The sequence below is a fragment of the Clupea harengus genome, chromosome 17 (genome assembly GCF_900700415.2).
Source record: "Clupea harengus chromosome 17, Ch_v2.0.2, whole genome shotgun sequence".
NCBI classification, from domain to species: domain Eukaryota; kingdom Metazoa; phylum Chordata; class Actinopteri; order Clupeiformes; family Clupeidae; genus Clupea; species Clupea harengus.
Genome location: NC_045168.1, coordinates 7,923,371 through 7,935,050, shown reverse-complemented (window position 1 = coordinate 7,935,050; position 11,680 = coordinate 7,923,371).

The following is an 11,680-nucleotide window of genomic DNA, read 5'->3' as shown; positions in this document are numbered from 1 at the left end:
GCACACACAAAGACACACATACACACACACACACACACAGACACACCCAAACAAAGACACACACACACCTGCAGGGGCACAGTGGCTCGGCTAGTGTGCAGGTGTGCGAGGGTAAGCAGGTCCCCCACGATCCGTACACCGTTGGAGTCCATCACCACCTTCCCACAGAAGGGCACGAGAAGTGATGAGGAGAGCCGAGAAGTGTGCATGTGGAGGTGTGTTTCCTTTTGATACATGTGTGTGTGTATTCATCGTCCTCACCTGGTTCAGAATAAGTTTGTTGAAGAACAGGATAAGCCTGTCTCTTTCCAGTCTATCAGTACACTGTTGAGAAAACAGAGAGCAAGACGTGTCTGAGATTGTTGCAGCATGTTATTTAGAGTATTTTACATTTACATTAGGTCTGTAATAGTGTAACAAAGTGTACAGACAAATAACTGACGTAAATATAAACAATTAACTAACATTGTTTATATACAGTTTGAGGTACTTATACCTGGCTGTTTGTGGCGCTGATTACCGCGTCTTTGGTTTTCAAGTACTGGTCAAGTCAGTAGTTTCTTGAGTTCTTATATCCCTAGTCTCGGTCTTTTCCAGCACCCTGGAATCAGCTCAAACTGTTTGTATGTTTGTATCTTCTAGCCTTTTGTTTAAGTTTTACCGTTGCTACTTCAAGCTAAAGTTACTCTCAGTTTTTTTTATATCTTCTGAGCTTTGAATTTTTGGATTTTGCCATTATTGTGTTTTGGATTATTCTTTTTGTTGAAGGAAAATAAAGACAATGGACCTCATTCTCGAACATTTTCTTAAGTGTCTTCTTAAATATCTTGATTCGAACTTCGAAAGACCAACCTAAGAAAAGAAGAAAAAAAATTCTTCTTAACTGTTCTTTTCTTCTTAACTTTTTCTTAACTGCGTTCGAGAATGAGGCCCAATGTCTTTTTGCGCACATCCTTCACATTGGACCTGTTCGTCTCATTGAGATCCTCACTGTACTAGTAATCCAGCGATTCCTGACTCCGGCCCCTAACACAGCATGCCCACAATATATTTGGTGTCAGTGAAAGGTCCAATATCCTCACAGCATTTGCCGTAGACTATGGTCAGCCTGCAGACACAGGCACTTCATGGTAACTTTGGGTGTGAGCAGAAAACAGTGGTAGAGTTTATTGAAGAACTCATACCTGAGGAGGGAGAGAGAGGATCCGTGCAGGATCTCCCTGTTATGGGCTGGAAGCCCAAAGCCACAAGTGTTATGTCTCATAAGAGCCAAAGATTTGTGGTAGTAAAGCATGTACTCTAAATATCCCAAAAAGAAGTCATGAGACAGCCATCAGTTCCCTTGAACCTGTAGTGGTATAATCTCACCTACCCTTGAACCTATAGTGGTATAATCTCACCTACCCTTGAACCTATAGTGGTATAATCTCACCTACCCTTGAACCTATAGTGGTATAATCTCACCTACCCTTGAACCTATAGTGGTATAATCTCACCTACCCAAAAGTCCAAGCAAGCAGTCTGAAGTCAGATGCTAGAAGATGAAAGGTGCTTAAGTGATATGACACTTCTTATACATGTATACCCATGCTAGTCACATGGTGACAAAAATGATAAACAAGCACCGAGTCGGATCAAGCACCTCTCTATAGCAGCACCTTGTGGTTAAAACGGGAACCAAACAACATGCATGCTTTCACACCTGACAAATGTGAGGGCAGAAAGATTTTTTTTCTTCTTGATTTTATTGAGGTGCTGTGGCCAGATCCAAATATCATGTAGGATGCACACTGTTTTGTTATAACCTGACATGAAAAAGAAAATGAAATTAGCCTGACTTTTGTTTAGAAGTCCTTTGGAACGTGTGCAACACATTCAGTGCAATATAGAAAACAGAAATTATTTTTGTTAGAGTAGAATATACAGTATGTGTTTGCTTAAGTAGAATGTAACAATGGCTTACACAATATACCTACAGTATTACATTGAAACAAAGTAGACAATACAGTGTAACAAGGAATACCATACAGTGTGCATACTCATGAATAAATGCAGAAGGCTACTGTTTATAAACACTACAGAGCAGTTCATCCAGTCAGCTGACTTGTATTCTTTCTCTTTATTTATACATTTATTATTTGTTGATGTTATTATTATATTATTTTTCTCTGGAGTCACGTGTCGCCTGATGTTATCTTACGTCACATCAGGAGAAGGGACGTTTTTCCGTTGCAGCATCAGTCTCATCCAGTCTCCTACATCTAGCCTCATGTGTATGGGGTACGCAGTGTGTTTTTAACATCCCTCTCTCTAGTTCGCTCTCCTAGATTCAGACCCTCTATCGACGAGCAAGAGAGAGAGAGAGCGTTTAAGAAAGAAAGAAACTCAGGAGTCAACGCTACAGTATAAATATAATGAGCATTAAGATGGCACTATATTACTCTCAAGCTCATGCATGATAACGAGGACACAGCACAGTATTCTCTCATAATGACTTGTTATCTTCTAATTAAGTATATACAAATGATTCCATGCATGTAAATTTGATATTCCAATGTGCCAAGAATAATGGTTTGAAGGGTGTGGAACTGTAACATACTATGCATTTAATGAAGCTTTTTTAAAACAAACTGCTAAGAAGAGAACTCTGTGAAGCTCTGAATCATACATCATCTCTTATGAGTGAATTGATCTGTGTGGTTCCTTTGAACAGGATTAAGATGAGTCCTAGAGGAAATGCTTATGATTTATTGATGGCCCCACTCTCCTCATTCTCATCCTCCTCCAAGAGGCTCTCCTCCTTTCATCCGAAAGGCACTCGTACTTTACCTGAAAACACACACACACGCTTTTAATAATAATAATAATAATTTATTTTATTTGTAATGCACCCTTCATTCAAAAGAATCTCAGAGTGCCAACATATTAAAAACTAACTATAATAATACAATAAAATAAAAGTGAATTAACATAAGCATAATAGAAAACTTTTTAACATTTTAACATACGATTTAACACAAGGCCAGAAATGCCTTCCTAAATAAAAATGTTTTTAGTCCAGCTTTAAAGGAGTCCAGTGTCTGCGTTGCCCTTAGGTGGTCAGGGAGGCTGTTCCATAAGCGTGGCGCTGCCGAGCAAAAGGCCCGGTCGCCCATGGTGCGGAGCTTTGTTTTGGGGACGCGGAGGAGCGAGCTGTTTGAAGACCTGAGGGTGCAGGTGGAGGTTTGGGGAGTAATTAATTCTTGCAGGTAGGGAGGTGCATGCCCATTTATGCATGTATGGGTGAGTATAAGGACTTTGTAGTCAATCCGGAAAGAGACAGGGAGCCAGTGTAGTGAGTGTAATATTGGTGTTATGTGCTCATATTTCCGGACCCTCATCAGGATCCTGGCAGCGCTGTTTTGGATGTATTGCAGCTTCTGGATGTTCTTGCCAGTGATCCCATAGAAAAGCGAATTACAATAGTCCAGTCTTGAGGAGATAAAGGCGTGGACAAGCTTCTCTGCATCTGATAGGGTTAAAGTGGGGCGGAGTTTGGAGATGTTTCTTAGATGATAAAAGGAGGTTTTGCACAGGTGTTTTATATGGTCATTAAAGGTCAGGTGAGGGTCAAACCTAACTCCGAGATTAGTGACTGTGGAGGAGAGGGGGATGACCTGGCTGTCGAAGGTGCGATGAGTTAAGGAGGATGACTGAACCTGGTGTGGAGTGCCAACAAGAAGGGCTTCGGTTTTGCTACTGTTTAGCTGGAGAAAGTTGTTGCTCATCCATGCCTTTATCTCCCCAAGACAGGCGGTGAGACATGACATGGCTGCAGTGGGGCTTGGGGCAGTTTTGATATAAAGCTGTGTGTCGTCAGCATAACAGTGGAAAGACATCCCATGTCTGCTGATGACACGAGCGAGGGGGAGCATGTAAATAATGAAGAGGATGGGGCCGAGGACCGACCCTTGCGGAACACCACAGGAGACAGGGAGCTGTCTGGACTTGCATCTTCCCAGTGAGACATATTCAGTTCTGCCAGAAAGGTAGGACTGAAACCACTTGAGTGCAGAGTCTGATAGTCCAATGGTGGTGTGGAGGCGCTCTAGGAGGATAGTGTGGTCCACTGTGTCAAATGCAGCAGTCAGGTCCAGGAGGATGAGGAGTGAGGGTGATCCTGCATCGGCTGTCATCAGCAGGTCATTCGTCACCCTGAGCAAAGCTGTTTCAGTGCTGTGGGCTGAATGAAATCCTGATTGAAATTTTTCAAACAAGTTGTTGTGTTTGAGGTGGTCCTGAAGTTGAGAAGCAACTACCTTCTCTAACACCTTGGACAGGAAGGCAAGGTTTGAGATAGGCCTGTAGTTGCCTAGAACCTCCGGGTCCAGGGTGGGTTTCTTGAGAAGGGGACGGATGACAGCAACCTTGAGAGCAGGTGGGACATAGCCAGACTGAAGGGAAAGGTTAACAACTTTGGTGATGAAAGGACTGAGAGTGGGGATGTGTGACTTGAGCAGAGCAGTGGGAATGGGGTCCAGGGTACAGGTACAGGATTTCATTTTTCTGAGGATTTCCTTAACATGGCTCTCCCGAACCTCAGCGAGATGTAGAGGAGACAGCACACTTGCAGATAAGGTGTTGGTGGCAGATGGAGAGCTGGACATCAGAGAGCGAATGTTGTTGACCTTGGATCTGAAAAAGTCAATGAAGCTGTTGCATTGCTCCTCTGTAGCCTCAGTTGAAGAGGATGGTTGTGGCTTCAGCAGATGGTTTATGGTGGTAAAAAGATGTTTAGAGTTTCCAGGGTTTTTATTAATTAAGCTGGAATAGAACTGTGAGCGAGCATCTTTAAGGGAGTTGGAGTAGGCCCTTTGATGCTCACGGAAGGCCAGTTTATGGACAGTCAGCCCAGAGTGTCTGTAGCGTCGTTCCAGGACACGCCCAGCTGTTTTTATTTTCCGCAGCTCATGTGTGAACCAAGGAGCAGAGCGTGAGAAATTGACCTCACGTGTCTTGACAGGGGCATGGAGATCAAAAACACTGCTGAGGGATGTATTATAGAGCTCCACTAATTCATCCACTGATGCAGAGGCTGCATCTATAGTGCACTTCATGACTGTGTTAATGCTCCACATGATTGATCAATTCATGTTATTTGCAGATGACAGCACTACCTAAATATAATGGCTTAGTGATCTCATTACACGCATCTTCTAAAGCCATTAACCAAATGGAGATCCTCATTAATGCATTACCTCTCCTTAAGCTCCTGTAAGCTTCTATAACGCATGAAGTAGGCCAATAAGCCTAAGTAAATGAATCTGACTTGTTAGTGTTTTTTTAACCATGTGATCCTCAGTGACCTCGAACTCCTGATGGTTCCAGTAGATGACGCTGGCGTTGCCCAGCTCGCGGCCCACGCTGAAGGCTTGCATCTCACCCTCCAGGGCGTCCCGCAGCTCCTCTCGCGTCTTCAGGTTCCAGATGAGGTTGGAGCGTGCGTGGTCGTTCTGAAACCTGGAGCAGTGCTGTATAGAGGGTGACAAGGAAAAGGGGCAACGCGAGGAAGTCGGTGGGCGTGATGAAAGGAGACCCAGAAATTAACAGTTTGATTAAACAGGGCTTCAAAAATAGAAAAAGATTTGGAATATTCCTGGCACTGCGCTAAAGTGCACCTGTAGTAGAAGAGCTCCCAGATGGATTCAATCTTGATCCTTTGCCTTCTCTTCCGGAGGATGACTGTTTTTTGGTTGGGGTTCTGCGGGAGAAATAAAACATTCAAGTTTCAAGTTTATTTTCATGTACTCATAAAAGGGCATTTATCAGTAATGAAAGTCCTTGTGCTCAAGTGTCTGCTCAACTTAAAATAATAAATTAGGTATAAGAATTTAAGGCTAGAAAGGAAGTATAAAAGATGACATTCACATGATTTAAGCTTTGGAGGGGCACATTTCCCAACTTGTCCAGTGAGGCAAAAAATCTACATGCTACTGGAAAAGGTTATCGCCGTGAGGCTAAGGAGGGAGTGGCAACCTTTTAAATGAACACCAGCACACATACAGCAACACCATAAGAAAGGGGACACCAACACAAGCACCAACATAAAAATAAAATAAAACATCAGACAAAGGCAAGGTTCTCAACCTGGATGGGCAAATTAATGCATTCATCATCAAAACACAACTACTACATTTAACGCTAAAATTTACTGAGAATGAAAGACTGTTGAGGGTTTTTTTTATTGACGGTAAAGGCAATGACACAAACACACAACATAAACACACACACACACACACTAATATGGCACCCCAAACCCTGTGTTACATGACATCTACACAAGTGTGGTGTTTAGAGGGGGGGAAAGCGTGATTGGTCAGATTTACACTTTTTTCTCATTACTCACCAGGTTATTCCTGTCCTGTTGCATTGATTGACAGCAGAAACCACAAATGGGAGAAATGGAGGTGGGAGAGGGGGAGGGGGGCAAAGACAACACAGAGAGGTTATTAGCCCTTTGGTCAGACAACCATGCTGATCTTATATCACGAGAATTCATCATTGGAGATAAGAAGATGGCACGAGTTCATACAAAAACACACACAAACACACACTCCCCCTCCCCAACTGAGTCTTGACGGTGAAATGGAATGTGACCATTTCACCGATTGTCAGCGCACAAGACAAGCACCCATTTTGTAAAAAAAGTATGTGTGTGATCTCATCCCTGTTATGTCCCTCCTAACTAAGTTAATTTAATAATGTGGCGATTGGTTTCAATTGGCTTAGCAGTGACTCTAAAGCCAAGCTCTTCACCTCTGTCACCTAAATATCAAACTGTGTCACAATATTACATTTTATTCCCATTGCACTGACAGTGTATTAACTCGCTGTTAACCGAGCACACGCCAGATTATCTTTAATCCCCACCAGCGGGGTGGGAGTCTGTGGCAGACGGCTGGAGAGAACACACACACACACACATGTCTGGGAGCACTGCAAAGGCATGCTCACACACACACACACACTCACACACACACTCACACACACACACACACACACACACACACACACACACACACACACACACACATGTCTGGGAGCACTGCAAAGGCATGCTCACACACACACACTCACACACACACTCACACACACACACACACACACACACACACACACACATGTCTGGGAGCACTGCAAAGGCATGCTCACACACACACACAAACTCACACACACACTCACACACACAAACACGTCTGGGAGCACTGCAAAGGCATGCTCTCACACACACACACCCACACTCACACACACACACACACACACACACACACACACACACACACACACACACACACACACACACACACACACACACACACACACACACGTGTGGGAGCACTGCAAAGGTCTGAGATCTGAGATCAAGCTCTTTTCCCGCTTTGTGAGTTGGAGGAGTAGGGACCTGTTGTAGGTTGAATGATAACTAGATGTGTTCGTCATAAGGTAAACCGCTGTAGTGTTTAGCCATATGCTTAGTGTGCCTGTCTCCCATGCACAGACTCCAAGTTACAGCTTTCAGCCCTGAAGGCAAATAAGTTACAGTCATACGGTTTAATCAGAGAGGGAATGATGTGCTGTAGATGCTAGCAGCCTAGGATTGTGAAGATCAATGTGTTGATTGTGAGATTAGCACCCGTGGCATATACCTTTGTGGTTACCATGAACAACTGCCAAGTTTTTAGTGGAACGCTGGAGGAAAACATGACTTCATTACAAAACAACCGCAGCATCCTCAGAACAGACAAATGCAAATGATGCAGCTCTTTCACATGTTAAACCCTGAGGCGTCCCAGGGCAAATACAGGCTGAAGGTAGATGGTGAACGCAGCAAAGTATCACATCAATTTCAAGTGAAAAAATATGGTACGTTTGTTTACTGTTTATACATGATCCAGACATATTTATGACATATTATAATGTTATAATATAAATGTTTTCATAATTTGTCCCCATAAAATATCTCAGACCTCAACTCGAGTGCTCTCTGCTGGACAAATCCCATATTGCATATACATAAGTGCTCTCTAAAGCAGGTGTTCTCAACCTTTTCTACTCCAAGGTTTCCGTCAGTTGCCTAATAGCCTACGTTTTGCAGAGGCCATTGTGTTACACTACAGGCTGAGGAGTGGAGATAAATAGTGCGTTTTAAAAGAAAGACACAGGACAACGTGCTGCTTTCATCAGGTCGGTAGCTGTAATTATATTAACACGTAGCTATATCAAAGACAAATCAAAGACAAACAATACATTTCCTTCTTTTAAACAATCAATTTTTCATAAAGTCATTCACTTCGAAAGCCCTTTTGTCATCAAACGAAAATAACAATACATTTCCTTCTTTTAAACAATATATTGGCAGTCACTGTAATGTTTAACGTGACTAGCAGTAGTGCTACATTTGGAAATTAAACATTACAGTGACTGCCAATATAAAAACAAAACCCTTCCTATTACTGCCCTGATGAATGTCACTTTAAATCAAGATATTGACAAAAATGCATACCTGAGGAGTGGAGATAAAGTGTTGCTTTCAACGTGCTGCTTTCATCAGATCGGTAGCTGTAATGATATTAACACGTAGCTATCTCCTGTATTAGGTAGCAGCACATTCTACGCACAGGTAGCTCCCTCTAGTGGTCATAATAGGAAATACATTCGGAACAATGCAGAATACCACCAATGTGTGTGTGCTTGGTACAATGAACTCATGTTCGTGTTAGTTGCTGTATTCATGTCCAATTACCACAATTGCAGGGTCTCGACAGTCTTTAATCCCTGCTCTCCGCGTAAGGTTGAAAGTTGAAAGTTGAAAACACATTGATGACACCGCTATGTCTCCCAGGCATGGATGCTGCACCGTCACTGCAGACACCAACACAGCTATTCCATTCCAGGCCATTTCGGGTGAAAAATTCATCCAGACAGCGAAAGCCTTCTTTTGTATTTGAAGTCCGTTTTTTTAATTTTTATATTCCACCGGCTTTTCAGCGAGTGCTGGATGCCGCGTCTCCAAATGTCGTTTCAGCTTTGAAGGGTTGAGCGACTCACGTCGTCAAATCCATTTGCAAAACCAAATCTAATATAATTAGGGTTGTATTTACGCAACATTTTAGTAGTTTTCGGTAGTATGACATTACCAGTGTTGTCATTTCCCGCTAATATTGTTTCATAGTTAATGATGATCCAACAGGATAGGATATTATTTTCATGATCTGTCTGTTATGCCTATTTATACATTTTATACTGTGTTTAAAACATCGAATTTCAATCATATACTTAATTAATATTGTTCTCAAATAAAAATCAGTTCTGCGTGGAAAATTAGCTTTAATTTGAAACATTTTCGCGGCCCACTGAATGGCCGCGGCCAAGCGGTTGAGAAACACCGCCGCTTTACACTATAGGCCTCACTGCTAAGCTTATATTGGTAGATATTGTTGTAATATTCCACCAGGTAAATTGACACTGACTGCAGCAAAGCAACAGGGATCCTTGTTCAGGCACATGGACAGGTGTGGGTGGGGTTGTCTTTGCTTGTGGATGTTGGGCTACTCTGACGCACCTCTCCCGCAGATACAGGATTATTATGATGTACATCGGTGATGCACATCGCCACCTGGTGGTCCTACACTGCCATACAATGGAACACTTTTGACATCCATAGCCATAGTTAAATGTGTGCGTTAATAAAATGATCACCTATGATACAAATACAACCTACAGGATACCAGAGGCAGCTGAACTACAAGCACAGTGAGTCAGAGGGCAGGGAAACACATGGTGAGTTGACCCCAAGAAGTGCAGTCAAGTCTATGGCAAGGGGAACACAATGAAGATTGAGCACTGAGGATAGTTCAGCTACATTTCAAATACAATGATGAGACTTAAACAGTAAGTAACAAGGACACACATGCCTGAGACAAACAATCTACTAATAATAATGAAACTGCAAAATACAATATATATTATATAAATATTTGGACAGTGATTTTCATAATTTTGGCCCTGTAAGCTACCACAATGGATTTGAAATGAAATAATTGAGATGCACTTGAAGTGCAGACTTTGAGCTTTAATTTGAGGGTATTTACATCAAAATTGGAGGAAAGGTTTAGGAATTGCAACAATGCCTTGACTGCAGCTGTCTTCAGTTTTTGTTTGTTTGCAGGTCTTTCTGCCTTAAGTCTCGTCTTAAGCAAGTGGAATGCTCGATCGGATTGAGATCAGGTGATTGACTCGGCCATTGTAGAATATTCCACTTCTTTGCCTTGAAAAACTCCTGGGTTGCTTTCGCAGTATATTTTGGGTCATTGTCCATCTGTATTGTGAAGCGCCGTCCAATCAGCTTTTCTGAATTTGGCTGAATGTGGGCAGACAGAATGTTCCTATAGACTTCAGAATTCATGCGGCTGCTTTCGTCTTCTGTCATATCATCAATAAACACTAGTGACCCAGTGCCATTGAAAGCCATGTATGCCCATGCCATCACACTGCCTCCACCATGTTTTACAGATGGTGGTGTCCTTCGGATCATGAGCCGTTCCAAGCCTTCTCCATACTTTTCACTTCCCATCATTCTGGTACAGGATGATCTTAGTTTCCTCTGTCTAAAGAATGCTGTTCCAGAACGGGGCTGGCTTTTTTAAATGTTTTTTGGTGAACTCTAATCTGGCCTTTCTATTCTTGAGGCTTATGAAGGGTTTGCACCTTGTGGTGAACCCACTGCATTTGCTCTCCTGAAGTCTTCTCTTTATGGTAGACTTGAAAAATGATACGCCTACTTCCTGGAGAGTCTTCCTCACCTCACTAGATGTTGTGAAGTGGTTCTTCTTTACCATGGAAAGGATCCTGCGATCCTCAACCGCTGTCGTCTTCCATGGACGTCCGGGCCTTTTTGTGTTGCCGAGCTCACCAGTGCGTTCCTTTCCCCCCAGAATGGGAACAGTTTTTACCAACTGTTGATTTGGCCACTTCTACTGTTTCTGCTATTGCCCTGATGGATTTCTTTTTCTTTTTTCGCAGTCTAAGGGTGGCCTGTTTCACTTGCATTGAGAGCTCCTTTGAACGCATGTTGTGGATTCTCAGCAACAGCTTCAAAATGAAAAGGCCACACCTGAAATCAACTCATTCTCCTTTTCTGTTTCCATGTTTTTATCGGCTTTTGTCCTTGTGTTCTAGGGAGGTGTAAATGATGATGTAACGATAACTGCTTATATCACTGTATCAAAGAACATGTCTGTTGCGGTAAGGTATATTCGTCACTCAGGTTAACTGAGGCAAACCACCTCAAATCTTTCAGAGGTCTCATTCAGACAGTTTGCTATTGTCTCATACTATTGAATTAATCTACAGTCATATTCAGAGAATAACAGAAGAGAAGTGTTGCCTTTAAGGATACAATTGCATGAGAAAATAATCCATATGGAGGCTTCTCTTCCACACAGGTGATCCACAAACACTTCCTTATTTGTGTTGCTTTGTCTGAGCTTTTGTCCAGCTTCTGTATTTGCCCACACAGGTGTGTTCTCTCAGGACACGGTGGTGGCACTGCAGGCTCTGGCTCTAGCACAGTAACAGTGGGCTCAAGGCGTTCCACTTCCTGCTTTCAATCATCTAACACGATGCAAACAACGCAGCAAGA